Source organism: Myodes glareolus, chromosome 20 (genome assembly GCF_982192425.1).
Source record: "Myodes glareolus chromosome 20, mMyoGla1.1, whole genome shotgun sequence".
In the NCBI taxonomy this organism is placed as follows: Eukaryota; Metazoa; Chordata; class Mammalia; order Rodentia; family Cricetidae; genus Myodes; species Myodes glareolus.
The window spans coordinates 10,343,141-10,358,506 of NC_142045.1; the positions used below are offsets into that span (position 1 = coordinate 10,343,141).

The following is a 15,366-nucleotide window of genomic DNA, read 5'->3' on the forward strand; positions in this document are numbered from 1 at the left end:
ATTGCTTCTTTAAATTATTATCTGCTTATTTGGTTTGCAACCCTGGCCTTATCAAAGGGGAGAGAGAAAGAATTCCAGTTATTGTGGTTTATGTCCATAATCCCAGCACTTTGGAGGCTGAGGATTGGTGTGATTTTTAAAATCAGCTGTGCTGAGATTTTTGTTTGTACTTAAACAAATAAAGTTAGCCTGAAGATCAGAGCGTCGAGCTAAATAAACCACTAGTTAGCCATAGAGGCCAAGTGGTGGTAGCACACACCTTTGATCCCAGTACTCGGGAGATAAAGGCAGGCAGATCTCTGTGGGTTCAAGGCCAACCTGGGCTACTTGAGATTCAAATCTGTCTAAAAGAGAAACAGAGCCAAGTGGTAGCTCACACTTTAATCCCAACTCTAGGGAGGTGGAGACAGGAAGGGATTTGCCTGGGCAGAGAGAAGAATATTAGGCTGTTGGAGACAGGAGCTCAGGATTCAGTCTGAGGATTCATAGAGACAGGTTCTTGTCCACTTTGGTTTGAGCCTTCAGAGAGGTAAGAACTGTCTGACTGGCTGCTCTGCTTCTCTGATCATTCAGCTTTCACCCCAAATATCTGACTCTATGTTTTCATTTCATAAGACTAATTAGGATTGTGGTATAGTCAGCCTAGACTATGTAGTGAGTTCTAGGCCAACTAAACTGTCTCAAAATGCTCCCCACTACCCCGCTCCACCCCGTCAACCTCTCTGTGTCCTAGCCACGTCCGTCAACTCTCAAGTCATCCTTTACTAGGAGAAAATCAGTCACTGTTACTAAACTGAGTCATCTCCGCATCTCACCAAGTTTGGAAACAGTGTTTCTGTCCAAACAAGCACAGACTTCCTAACATAGAATACGGCTACAAAGCCAGACCACAGAGAAAATTTCTCGGACTCAGGGACACTCAAGGCTGTCAGGGTTGCCTACAGAGAGCCCTTGTTGGCGCTATTTGCTAGAGTTACTCACCCTAGGCCCACGTCCAAGTGGTTAGGAGCTCATATCAGTCTTCCTTATTGTAATTTGAAGAAAAAAAAAAAGTCTAAACTGCTCATCCTCTTTCAGGCTTCTACTTGCTGCGTACTTCCTTTGCCATCCCTCCCCAGCCCCAGGGCCTTCCCCAGGCCTTCCCTTCTCTTCTGTATTCTTGATATTATAATCCTCTGCCTTGCCCTAGAAGAACCACACTAAAATTCCTTTGGGGCACATCATTGAAAATAACATCACAGTGCTGGGTGGTGGTGGCACACGCCTTTAAGCCCAGCACTCTGGAGTCAGGGGAGGTTGGATCTCCATGAGTTGGAGGCTAGGCTGGTCTACGAGAGCAAGTTTCAAAACAGGCTCCAAAGCTACACAGAGAAAACCTGTCTTGAAAAACTCCCAAAAAAGGAAGGAAGGAAAAGAAAGAGAGAGAGAGAGAGAAAGAAAGAAAGAAAGAAAGAAAGAAAGAAAGAAAGAAAGAAAGAAAATAGCACCACAGTAAGGCTCATGGAGGCACAGACAGGAGGGTCATGATGAATTAAAAGCCTTCCAGAATACACAGCAACACTGTATCTTGAAAAATTAATCTTAAAAACAAACTAAAACAGGCCAGGTGTAGTGGTGCACACCTTTAATCTCTTTAAGTGCTCAGGAGGCAAAGGGAGGAGGATCTCTTGTGATTTTGAGGTTAACCTGATCTACAAAGCAAGTTCCAGGACAGCTATAACAGAGAGAAACAAAAATTAAAAAAGAAAGAAAGAAAGAAAGAAAGAAAGAAAGAAAGAAAGAAAGAAAGAAAGAAAGAAAGAAAATATAGAAAAAGGCAATAGTGAACGCTGGAAAGTAACCCTGTGCCTGGAAAATAATTCAGACCAACAGGATAAGAGCTTGTCTCGGGGAGGTCACTGTCGAATTGGTAAACACAAGGTCATATTGACGTGCATAGCTCGAAAGTCAGCTGGAAAAGATGAGGAGGTCAGGCCAAATGTAAAGAGCTTAGTCTAAATCATTCCTTCAACATGTGCATGATATTTCAGAGAGCTGGCACTGTGCCAAGCATGAATCCACTAGTAATTCCCTCACTCCTGCACCACACCACAGGTCAAGTCCACAGAAGACGGAGTCAATGCCCAGGTCGTGTTAATGACTTGGGCAAAGTCCCATGCTGTGGCCATTAGCTGAGAAGGTAGAGAAATTGTCAGGTTCTCTCTCTCTCTCTCTCTCTCTCTCTCTCTCTCTCTCTCTCTCTCTCTGTTTACACAGAAGTGGACAAGTTTAGGAGCAGTGTTAGGAGCCTAACTTTAGACTTTTTAAAGTCTGGAGACTAGAAATTACCCACCATGGCAGGCTCACCCCTGCTCTTAGTATTAGTTCATAGAGACACCAACCACACAGGGATGATACCGGGCTGGCATTTAGGACATTATAACTTAGTCCTCCACCAGAACTAGTGAAAGACCCCCGGTGTGGGGAGACTCTCACTCAAGTCTCGGGATAACATGACACCCCCCCCCCCAGTAACTCACGAGAGACCATCCTTGCTGCAATCACATGGGGTTTATTGTCAGGAGCCAGTGCACTGGGGTCGAGACTCATAACCCATGCAGGGGAGGAGTTCGATCCCAAGTCACTGGGAGAGGGGGTTTTTAAGGGAAGAAACCACAACCCAGTAATCCGAAGGGGGTAGGGAAGGTGTCATAGATAATTCCGAAAATACCAGTGATGATCACAAGGGGCAACTCCCTGTTTCAAGATTATTCTCAAGATTATAATCAGCTAGTTCCTGAAACAGAGTATTCCAAAAATACCAATGATAATCACAAGGGGGCAACTCCCTGTTTCTCAAGATTATTCTCAAGATTACAATCTGACTTTATCTTCAGCTAGTTCCTGAAACAGAGTCACTGAGCCAGCTAATCCTAGATTTCTGATTCTTCCCTCCCTGCTTAGATTTTTGGCTCTATTTTTTCCTGCTAGGGGGATCTGGATTTATCCAGGTCTTTCACTAGGATTACATGAAAAGAAAAAAATGTGCCACTTGCTAAGTCTTTTCCGATTTCTGTGGTGTAAATACCATTACCAATTTCAAAGCACCAATGTGCATTTGTTCGGTGTGGGGATTGCTACACTCCCCGCCCTGTACAGTACTGCTGACTCGGGCATTTAGAATGACTGCAAAGTGCCAGGAAATACCCAGCAATGGAAACTCAAGGCTGCCAAGTGGGAAGGAGAATTTATGGCTGTCGATGTGGCCAAAGTAGTTATGAAAATAATTTAGGCTTGGGTTGGAGATTGCATTACAGATGATAAACAGATTAAATCGAAGGATGTGAGCTAACAGGAGCTGTCTAGCTGCAGATTCTAGGCGCTGGCAGAGGTGGAGCTGGACAGAACTGTGTCATACTCCTCAAGAATTCAAAGACAGGCCCCAGAAGTAGGTGGAGGAAGATGTCCAGCCCATGATGAGAAGAAGCACCGGATGTCTCCAGCGTGAGGCAGCGGCAGGCTCCACACACTGCCTTTGTTAGATGAATTCTCTGAAAGCTACCAGCTGCAGAGTCTCTGAGAGGCGATTAAAATAACTGTCTCAGACAAAAGCTGCCCAGTGCCAGGTGTGGGACCCTCCCCTTCCTAGTGTTGGCCAGGAAGGCTCCAGGCTTACTAAAAACAACACAGACTCTTGCCATTGTTCTTGGTTGGTCCCCAGAACTCGATGTACAATCCTATTACTGAAGACACCACATTGGTGAAACACAATGGTACTAACCTACATGCTTCCTCCCTGTTGACTGGCTTTCCCAATACAGACAGATGCCATGGGGGTTTCTGGGGAAGAAAAATCATCAACAGTCTTATACTGCTGTGAACCCTGAGAAGTCCAATAACAACCAACCTGGCAGGATATGCCTACTGGAGTAACAGTGTCATGGATGTCACTGGGGTAACCAGATACTTTCTGATTGTATCAAGGCCTGCTCCATAGGAGGGAATGAAAATTTCTCCTGCAAAGCTTGCCAAGAACCCTTTGCTGGGGAGGTTATAAAGATTATATAAGTTGTGGAGATTATATGCAAAGAGAGAACCTACTACTATTATTTTCTAAAAGGACATGGTATCAGACTACCTTTAAATTCTTAGTCTTATACCCTAGTATGGGGGCCCACGCCTATGTCGCCTATGTCTGACTTACGGAGTGGCTACAAACAAGATATCCTGACCTAAACCTGGTTGGTGTTCCCGACCCACAAAGATAGGCTCACAAACAGAAGACTCTAAGAAAGCTCCCAAAGATAGAGCCGCTTCCATCTTGACCAAAGGTCAGAGAATTCAAGCCTATTCCTGCTCCTCAAGGACATGACAGAGGTGTGAGCCAGGAAGTGGCTACCTACAGGATGTTTAGTCTAAGGTGTGGTCATAACTTGTCTTGCTAAAAAACAGAATACTTAACCAAAGGTTATTTCAGATATTGAACTGAATAATTGAACTGAATAAAACTTGATATTTCTAAAATTGAAGCAAGTAATTATTCTGTTTGTACCTTTTGTCCTGTTAAAGCAGTCTTTGCCTTCTCCCTCCCCCTGAGGTATATAAGCATATGGAGACTAAATACAAGCATATTCAGTATTCACTGGCTTGCCCTCCTGGTTCTATCCTGTGTCTCTGTATTTCTTTCACATCTCTATTCCTCCAACCTAATTTCCCTAATCCACCTTGGAATTTTGCAAACAACATTGAGGATTGACCTTGACAGATCACACCAATGTGTGACTATGACACCCTAGGATTGGTGTAGCTCTCAGCCTCAACAGAGAGTTTGTTTGTTTGCAGTAGACAACAGTTAACACAAAGACTCATAACTGGTCAAAGAACAATGAATAAGTGATTACAGAGTATCCAACCTTCAAGGAAACATCTGTATCATATCCTGCCTCTGACCCAAGGCTTAGGAGCATTGTAAAGGGGGCAGGGATATTTTAAGAGCCAGAGGTAGGAGAGGCCTGCCATGACATAATGTCTTCTGGACATGACAGAAGAGTTGCACTCATGAATTTGCAGGAGCTATGACTACCTGCACTAATCTACTGACATGATCAAGCTGTCAGTGTTCCCTCATAGATGAGAGGGGTATTTAGAAGGACCCACCCCTAACTATAGATATATTGGCAGTCTTGGGTTACCCATGTTCCAGTGGATGGTCCTATATCCATGCGCATTTAGGCAGCACTAACTGGACTCAGTATTCAAGAAGAGGAGAAGAAAGAGAACATGAAGTTAGAAGGGGATGAGGGGATGTGAGAGGTGTTCCGGGAAGAATTAGAGATGGGAAGTAAGAGGGGGACTTAATCAAAATACATTGTATATGTATGAGAAATTCTCAAGGAATAGCTTTTCAAACCTGTTTCTAGTATGTATGTATGGGTATCTATAGAAAACAGATTCTCCTTGAATCTCCATCCATAGTGTGTGCATCATGCCTAAAGATCAAAGGAAGACAAAGTATCAATGTGTCTTAAGAATAAGTCGAGGGTGCATGAGTGAAAGAAGGAGTCTAATGTCAAGATGGCCGTGGATGGCATGGCACTAGACAACGGGTGCACAGGTGACAACTGATCCTGAGACCTGAGCACCCAGAGACAAGTTGGATGTCCTCAACAAACACTCAGAAAAGGGAGATGGATTGAAAGGCTAGTTCTGAATAAGGGTTGAGCACAGACAGGGCTGAAGAAGGCAGCCCTTTCTGCTCTTGTACTTACTTTGATTTTCTTCAGCATCACATGGGGAAGCAAGCTAACTTCCCTCATAGATCAGTCATCAACGGGTCCCCAAAACACAAGGCACAAAATTCTGAGCTAATGCTTGCTGGATGGCAGCCCATGAACAAACTAGACAAAGAGACTGGGCTGTCATTCACTGGCTGGTCCTCTGTTTCATTTATAACTCCGGCTCCAGCTCCACTCTCTCAGGGGCTTTCCCTTGCACCGTTGGAAATGCAGCTGCTGCTCGCTCCTTGCTTTCACTTCCCATCTTTTATCCAAAAGGAACTATCCTTATCCAGCTCGGTCTAACAAAGGGCTGGAATTGACCCACTTTGTACAACAGAATAATCAATTACTTTAAACATGCTTTTTGAAGTAATTGGCTGAGCTTGGGCCAAGTCGATATCCTCAAACCAATCAAAATGGCTCCTGTAAGAAGTGACAATGCTGGGAAAAGATCTTCACCAACCCCACATCAGACCTCTGTCTGATCTCCAAATTATACAAAGAACTCAAGAAATTGGACACCAAAAGAACACATAATCCAATAAAAAAAAATGGAGTACAGACCTAAATAGAGAACTCTCGACAGAGGAATCTAAAATGGCTGAAAGACACTTCAGGAAATGTTCAACATCCTTAGTCATCAGAGAAATGCAAATCAAAGCAACTCTGGGATTCCATCTTACACCTGTAAGAATGGCCAAGATCAAAAACACTGATGACAACTTATGCTGGAGAGGTTGTGGGGTAAAGGGAACACTCCTGAATTGCTGGTGGGATTGCAAACTGGTATAGCCCCTTTGGATGTCAATGTGGCAATTTCTCAGAAAATTAGGAAACAACCTTCCTCAAGACCCAATAATACCACTTTTGGGTATATATCCAAAGGATGCTTAATTGTGCCACAAGGACATGTGTTCAACTATGTTCATAGCAGCTTTGTTTATCATAGCCAGAACCTGGAAACAACCTAAATGCCCCATGACCAAAGAATGGATAAAGAAAATGTGGTACATTTACACAATGGAGTACTATATAACAGAAAAAAAAACGACATCTTGAATTTCGCAGGAAAATGATGGAGCTAGAAAACATTATTTTGAGTAATGTAACCCAGACCCAGAGAGACAATTATCACATGTACTCACTCATAGGTGGTTTTTAAACATAAAGCAAAGAAAACTAGCCTACAAACCACAATCCCAGAGAATTTAGACAACAATGAGGACACTAAGAGAGACATGCATAGATCTAATCTACATGGGAAGTAGAAAGTAGAAAAAGACAAGATCTCCTGAGTAAATTGGGAACATGGGGATCTTGGGGGAGGATTGAAGAGGAAGGGGAGAGACAGGGAGGGGAGCAGAGAAAAATGTAGAGCTCAATAAAAATCAATAAAAAAAATAAAGGAAGTGACACTACTCAGTCACAACTAAAGAATAGAAAGCAGAGTGCTGTGCTGAGAATTATCCACGCCCTGTTTCGGGGTGGGCGATCCCAACAAGACATGTCACTGAGGAAAAGATGGTGTATTTAAAGATGCTGAATTTGAGATCCTGTGGAGGCTCAAAAGACATTAAGGAAAATGTGGTCCATTGAAATTATTGCTCCAACCCATAAAAGACATGTATGCATTTGATTTTGATGAAACCGGTTGTCTTGACAACTGTCCTAGTTACAGTCACTATTGCTGTGATAAAACAATATAATCAAATGCAACCTGGGGAGGAATGGAGTTGGGGAGGGGTTATTTAGCTTACCCAGCCACATCACTGTTTATCATCAAAGGAAGTCAGAACAGGAACTGAAACAGGGCAGGAACTTGGTGGCAGGAACTGATGCACAGGCCGTGGAGGAGTGGTGCTTACTGGCTTCCTCCTTGTAGTTTGCTAAACCCACCTTCCCACAAAACCAAGGCCCCCCCAACAATAGTCTGGGCCCTCCCCCATTCCATACTAATTAAGAAAATGCCATACAGGCTTGCCTACAGCCCAATCCTAAAAAGGCATTTTAATTGATGTTCCCTCAGAGCTGACTTTAGCTTATGTCAAGTTGACATAAAACTCTCCAGCACAATGATAAACTTTCAATTCCTCTATAATGTACTCCAAAATTACCTAGCTCTATAATTTGCTGAACAACTGCAAACCTTTACATTGTTGCATGCTATGGCAGAATAGACAGTGTGAATTAAGAAAAATTGTTGGGTGTGGAAATGAAAATTCAGTTTCCTTCAAGGGAATCTCACTGGGAAACAAGCTAGCCAAGAGTAGGCTATGTGCCCAGTCATAGATGGCCAACAGAAAATGGAAGCTCCTTGACTCATAATGTCCTGGCAGGGCTCTTCCTTTTTAAAATGTATCTAATTTTTAGTTTTTATTTTATTTGCAAATTTCCTTCTTCTCTTTTTACCCTAGAAGTCCTTTGTGTATATATTATAGCTTCCAGTTTAGTGGTTTTATGGAATTCCTGGGTGTCAAAATGAGTGGATCTGATTTTTGTAGCTTCTCTTCAGCTCTTTCCCTTCTGTTTGCTTGTCCAATTCCGATGTGTTCGTTTTTGCTTTATCTTTTATTCATTTTATTTTATTTTATTATCTCATAGAGGCCTGTTTGAGAGACAGAAATGGGATGGATCTAGATGTCTGGGGAGTTAGGGAGGAGCTGAGGGGAATAGAGAGTGGGGAAACCATAATCCGGATGTTCTATGAGAAAACAGTCTATTCTCAATAAATGAAAAACAGTCGAGAACATGTGAGTTGGCGATGCCTTTAATGTCCAGCACTTGGGAGGTAGAAGTCGGTGGATTTCTATGAGTTTGAGGCTAGCCTTGTTTACATATGGGGTTCTAGGCCAGCCAAGGCTACACAGAGAGACCCTGTCTCAAAAAGGAAAGCTAGGATGGGAGGTCAAGAAGAGGGAGCAGGGAGGGAGGGAGGGAGGAAAGGAGGGGGAGGGGGAAATGGCTGAGAATCATGGAGACAAGACCTTATAAGCAAGCATTCCTGATAAATGTTCTCTGTTCTGCCCAAGAGACAAGGCTATGGACAGTTTGGAAATTATATCAGATTGTATGTAGGATGGGTACAGGTAAATTTGAGGAACCTATTAGAACTATGGGCTGGATTTCAGAAAAGCAATCTGGACACCCTATGATTAAGAGGTCAGGAATAAGAGGCAAAAGCTCCAGGAAGATCATGGCAGGAGCTTTCAGAGCCTTTGAGGAAAATGCAGGCCGCGGTGCTCTCTGGGCCTGTGAATGAAAAACTGTGCAGAGGGAGAGAAATCAATGGTGGCCCGCACTGCTTGAGGGCCACGGGGAAACACAGCTGCCACAGGTGGTTTGACAGGGTCCATGTTGTGACCGTGCAGAAGGCAAGTCCTAAGACTTGGTTATTGAGCCTTGAATGCCAAGAGTCAGAAAAAGCTTTCGATCCAAGTGGACAATTTTCCTTGTGGCCAGCAGGTGTAGAGAAAGAACTCCTGACAAAGGAACTGCATTTTATTTTCACAGTGGATTTCCCTCTGGGTAAATTTTTGGTCTTCACCAATGAGCACAGCCAGTGTATATCTCAAGCATATCTGCGCTCTCTCGTTCTCTCTCTCTCTCTCTCTCTCTCTCTCTCTCTCTCCCTTTACAGATATGTGGCAGCTCTAAAACCGTTTCTTCCTGGTGTCACCAGTTTGAGAAACAGAACTCCCAGGTGAGAGCCTAGAGAGAGAAATCAATGCGTTCAGCAGGAAACGGGACATTTACTGGAGAAATAAAAGGATTGTGGGGACAGAGTCAACATGAGAAGACTTAGACTTCAGAAATTAAAATCCACCAGGCACAGTTGACCAGCGTGGGTTTGCAGGAGAACTTCTGAATGTTCACTTAAAGACACGGGTACTACTCCAAATCTGTGCTCCACTGTGCGCTTGGTGTCCAGTTAAGGGACCAAATGAGACACACAACCTCACAAAACACTTTGGAAAATGAGTTAAGAATCGATAACACAGTCACCAGAATCAGAAAGACTTTGGCTTAAGAACTAACATTTTATACAGACTGAATATTTTATACTTAGAAATATTTGTGTATATATTGTGTACGCACACACACACACATATACACACATGCATGCAATAACTCTGGAAAAGGTCATGAATTTGGAGGAGAGTGAGCAGGGGTATTGGTAGGATTTGGAGGAAGGAAAAAGAAAAAGGAAATGTAATTATACTATAATCTCAGAAACTTTATAAAGATAAACCAAAAACTGATAATATTAAGGAAATAAGACATTATTCATATAAGTATTTTTAGCTTCAATATAATTAAGGCCTAATAAATGTTTATTATTGTGGAATTCGAGATCAAGTGATATCATTATATATGTCTATATTTTTTAAAAAGGAACTTGCAGTGTAATTAGAGTAAGTTTATTCCTAGAGTCAAGGACCCTCATCCGTAAGATCAGTAATGATACAGAAAAGGCAAAGAAGTTCTAGGACCTGGACAAGACAACGGCAGAGAAACATCTTCCGGCCTTACTCGCAAGGAAGATACTCTGTCATTATTGATCCCTGATTAGTATGGGTAGTGACGGCTTGTTCCTAGACTTTGCCATTGAATCCTTTCCTTTTCCTCTCTGTGTTGACCCCTCTCCGATCCCCTGCTGTATCATGTCAAGGATGCACCCGCTCAGACGGACTAAGCGTCCTCCTTTCCCCATCAGAGACAACTCCTCCCTGTGTCTAGGGGACACAGCTGATGTTGCACGGGGGCAGGCCAGCTAGGGAGGTCCCTGGGGGAGTCTAAAGTTGTTTCCGCAATGTTATGCTCCATTTCCGATTGAAATCAAGAGTTCTAGATTTTTGAACATGCGCAGTTGACCGTTTCTGGTCTCGAGGTCAGTGCTGAACGACACAGACTGTTCTCACCTTAGAAAACCATTGAGTTCTTTGTTCACATAGAAGGCAGGTTTTATTCCGACCGAAGAGCTGCGGGCTGAAGTTAGGTCTCATTTGACCTTCATACGAAGCAGAAACGAGCTAGACCTCTGAGAATCTTTACCTGTTCTGTTTTTTCATGTTTTTTCCCCCACTCGGTTGTTTTTTTGTTGTCTTATTTTTTTTTTCTAGTGTAACACTTGGTTTTGTTGTGTTACAAAGTAAGTTTTGAGTAGTGTTTGCCAGAGAGAAGACACAGAAGATGGGGGCAATATTTCTCCGAGTGTGGACAAACTGCCTCAGGGAAACACTGACCTGGTTCTAACAGAATCCCCAAGGCCGATTCCTGTCCGGAGTTGCAGCCATGAACACGTGGGAATAGCACCCTCTCGTGGGAGATCCTGAGTATAGCAGCAGTAGGTGTCTCCAGACAACTGCAGGATGGGCAGATTAAGAACTAGAAAATGCAGCCTTTAATCCCAGCACTTGCCGCTGAGGAACCCCCTTAGGGACCAGCAAGCCCCACTGCAAGCCTTGGGTGTGAGAATGTCTCAACACGCTTCGAGAGACATTCTAATTGGGATGCTAATATCAAAATGCTCTAATTTGGTATACAAAGAACTTGTTCCCACCTCTGAACCGCATACAGGAAAAAATAGGACACAGTGTTTCTCTCGGACTAGGGTGACCCAGGAGAGGACAGTGATTTGTGCTTGATGTGTTGAACTCTAGTCTTGGACCAAGCAATTAATGCTGCAGGCAAGCTGCTCAAGTTCTTGGAATAATAGTTTCTTACTGAGCAGTTCTGTTCTCTAAAATCATGGACCATCAGGAACAGTGCTGATGAAAGTGTCCCAGTAATCATGAAATGTCCAAGTCTTGTGCAAAAGAGTAAAATCCCTAACGGCAAAGCAGTGTTGATGCGTGTTCCAGCTGGGAGCTTCAGACGAGGGTATGGTGTGTGAGCACATTTGACACCATAGTTTCCAAGGAAACCGGTCTGCTTCATTGTCCAGGAGTGATGCTGGCTCCTTCCACCCACTAAAACACTACATTTGATTGCTCCTAAAACCTGCCCTTTCAGGATGGTCTCACCTTTCCTCTTTTCCAGAGAGACACTCTACAGTTCTTCTGACAGAGCTCTCCTTTCCTCCCCTCCTGCACACTGCAGTGAGTCGGTTAATCTAACTCAGTCACTTGGAAGTCTTGAATTGACTGGGCAAGGACAAGACTTGGTTTGGGTGTGTGAGTGTGTGTGTGTGTGTGTGTATGTGTGTGTGTATGTGTGTGTATGTGTGTGTATGTGTGTGTGTATGTGTGTGTATGTGTGTGTGTGTATGTGTGTGTATGTGTGTGTATGTGTGTATGTGTGTGTGTATGTGTGTGTATGTGTGTGTATGTGTGTGTATGTGTGTGTGTATGTGTGTGTGTGTGTATGTGTGTGTGTGTGTGTGTATGTGTGTGTGTGTGTGCTCCTGCACAGCGAGCGTTTATTCTACGGAGCCATAGCCACAGCCTGGTGGTTGCAACCCGTGTAATTATCTTCATACTGTTCCTTTCCATATGCAGAAATAATAAAGTCATCTAAACCAAAGAACAATCTAGTAATTTTCATACCATCATATAAGAAGCCCCTGAAGCCAGAAAATAACTGCTTATAATAATAATATATATCACATATATGTGCGTGTATACTATGATAAAGTATATATATGTGTGTGTATACTATGATAAAGTATATATATATTTTATAAATAAAAGTGTGTGTGTATATACTATGATAAAGTATATATACATATATATTTATATAAATAAAAGTATGTGTAGACTATGATAAAGTATATATATACATATATATTTATATAAATAAATAACACACACACACTTTTCTTTGACGTAACAAAAACTCAGGTTGTGCCTCTGAGAACAGTGGTCCAAAGGATGAAGGTTGAAATTTTCTCTCCTTTCAGATGTAGCTAAGCAAGATTAGTGACAATAAGCCCTGAATCACCTGTAAGTACTGCGACGTGTAAAACACTTGCCAAGCGCCATCATCTCCTTAGTCCTCCTTAGTGGTCCGTCCTGACAACAGATGGACACCCATATTTCCCACTGCACTGAGCAGAAGGAAAAGCCTTCCACCGCATCTTCCCTCCCTGGCCTCACTACACAGGGCATAGTGACCAGCGCCTCTGGGGTCCCCGACCGCGCTATTTCCTAGACCTCTGCACTGCGTTACTTCCACGTGTATCCGTGAGGAACACTGGTCCCAGAAGTCTCTTGCTTTTCTCCCCTGGGTGTCACCCTCCACACTGCCCTGAGTGATGCTGCCCTCTAGGTGTCCAGGCCATCCCAAGGTCTCTCCTCCCCCGCACGGAATCAGAGACTGGACGACCAAGGAAGCGCAGGAGACTGACAGCATATGACGTCAGAGGCTATGCCACAAAGCACAATGGGCACGCTCAAATTCGTGCAAAGCCAGCGCCACGTCAGAATACTCCAGCAGCCCGCGTGAAGAGAACTGAGGTCTCTCCAGCCAGCGACGAGAGCATTCCCGAGTAATGCGAGTGAGCCACCGTCGCCAAACCCAACCACACCTCAGGTACTGAGAGCCCAGCCTTCTGCCCGAAGCCCAGGGTCCGCCAAAGACTGTGGGAGATAACAAAGCATATATAATATATATATATAAATAATAATAAATTTATATTTATTTAATATATAATTTAATATATTATTTAATATATACTATAAATAAATAATATATATACTAATGTTATACACCTGGGTGTCTGTGAAAGATGACTCTCATATATCCTGTGTTTGGAATACTCTTGGCGGCACTCCGTTTGTCTCAGAATAGCCAGTGGTTCAGCAGGCCTCTCACCCTGCCCAGAACCTCGACCTTTCTGGCCTGTTCTCTTCTGCCTTCCTGGCTACCCCAGCTTCAGCTGTAGCCACACCCTGTCATTCCTCAGGCGGCCTCTGGAACTCTTTACAGGCCACTCCTCCCCTATCTCTCTTTCCCCTTACTGCTGGTTAACATACCACAGATACCATTCCTTATCTGGTGCCTCTTATCTGGTTGTCAACTAAATCGGTACAGAGATTTTTTTTTTTTATCTGTTCCCAATGTCCTGAAGCATGCCTGGTTTATAACAGGTACTTCATAGAAATTTCATTAAATTCAAATAAATTCATGAAGATTTAGAACATAAGAGCCCCCAGTTACGTAAAGTGGCACAGCCTATATGTAACTTACTACTTATAAAGCTGAGGCAGGAGGATCCTGAGTCTGGAACCAGCCTTAGCAGCAGAAAAACAAACAAGCAAATAAATACATTAAGGGTTTGGGATAGGGAGAAGATTGCTGTCATAATGTTTGCCTAGCACGCCCTAGGCTCTGGACTCTATCCCTAGAGCAATACAGACTCAGCACACAGCTGCCTGGAACCTCACTTCCAAAGGCTACTCAGCAGCAGGCCTCAGTAGACACCTGTGCCAATATACAAAGAATCCCAGCCCCCTCCCCCCCGACACACACAGATAATTTAAATTCTAAAGAAAATAAAAGGTTTGGAAACACATCTAAGTAAGTAGTGTTAATGTTAATGCTTTCTTTAAGTTTTTTTTTTTTTGTATGTTTGTGTGAAGGTATAAAATCCCTGTATGTAGCTGGGAGATGTCTGTCCTGTGGGTGCTAGGAATTGAACCCAGGTCCTCTGGAAGAGCAGTCAGTGTTCTTAACCACTGATTCATCTCTCCAGTCCCCGAGTTAATGCTTTCTTAAACTCAAAGTAGGGGATTAAAAGTATACTTGGTTTATTTCTAGAACTGTTAACATTATAGGGGGTATAGCTTTAATTCCTGGTGAACCCTGTCTTGAAACTTTAGTAGAGATAACAATTTAATTCCTTATTGAGGTAACTTTTATTGTAAAACACTTTGTGTGGAAAACATGCCCCAGGAAGGGCAGAAATACTTATTACAAACTAGCACCATCAATCTTCAATAACTTATTCCTTCTGATTTTACATTGTTCTTGAAAATGTTTCGATTTTGTGATAAACTCCTCTTGAGAAGAGTATCTTCAAGATGATAGAGTTAGTTGATTTTTGATTAGTGGCTTTAAATGATCAATTCCCGACATCAATAAGGTGACAAGGCCGTATTAGCAAACAATCAATTCAGTGAGGAATGAAAGACCTCAGTGGTGGTGACAGGGAGCATCTCATTACCCCATCTAGAAGGTAGATATTGAGAAAGTCAGGCCCTGGATAGGTGGGTGGTGGCAGAGCCACATGAAGAGACCTGGTATATCTCCCTGTTCAGTTTTCCTCTTCAAGTTACTGACATGGAACAATTCAGGGGACACTCAGAAAACCCACGCACGCCCGGTGCTCGGACCATCCAGGAAGGCAGATGTGTCTCTGCCCACTCCCTTCACCTGGGTACGTTTGGACACCTGACCTAAGGCAGGTTTCTCAGTCCTTCCTCATGTCCAGGTGTCCAGGTGTCCCCTGTCCCATGGCCTCCAGAACAACAAGAATCCAAATGCAGCTCAAAGAAAGCATGGGGTGGCGCTGTATATTCTTCAAGAAAAATGCTGTCCTTGAGAGCAAGATCCAACTCCTGGGTGCCTTCAGCGGTCATGCCACAAGAGGAAGGGTGACATGCTGAGCCCT

The 15,366-nt window shown here is 43.3% G+C and overlaps 1 protein-coding gene across 1 annotated transcript in view; it reads left to right on the forward strand.

Moving 5' to 3' along the window:
• The first annotated feature begins 13,173 nt into the window (after positions 1-13,173).
• Positions 13,174-15,366, forward strand: part of Tmem144 (transmembrane protein 144) — a 44,497-nt gene continuing 42,304 nt past the window's right edge. The window contains exon 1 of the mRNA XM_085682508.2: positions 13,174-13,286. The gene's annotated coding sequence lies outside the window, so the exon portion shown is untranslated. The remainder of the gene's footprint in view (positions 13,287-15,366) is intronic.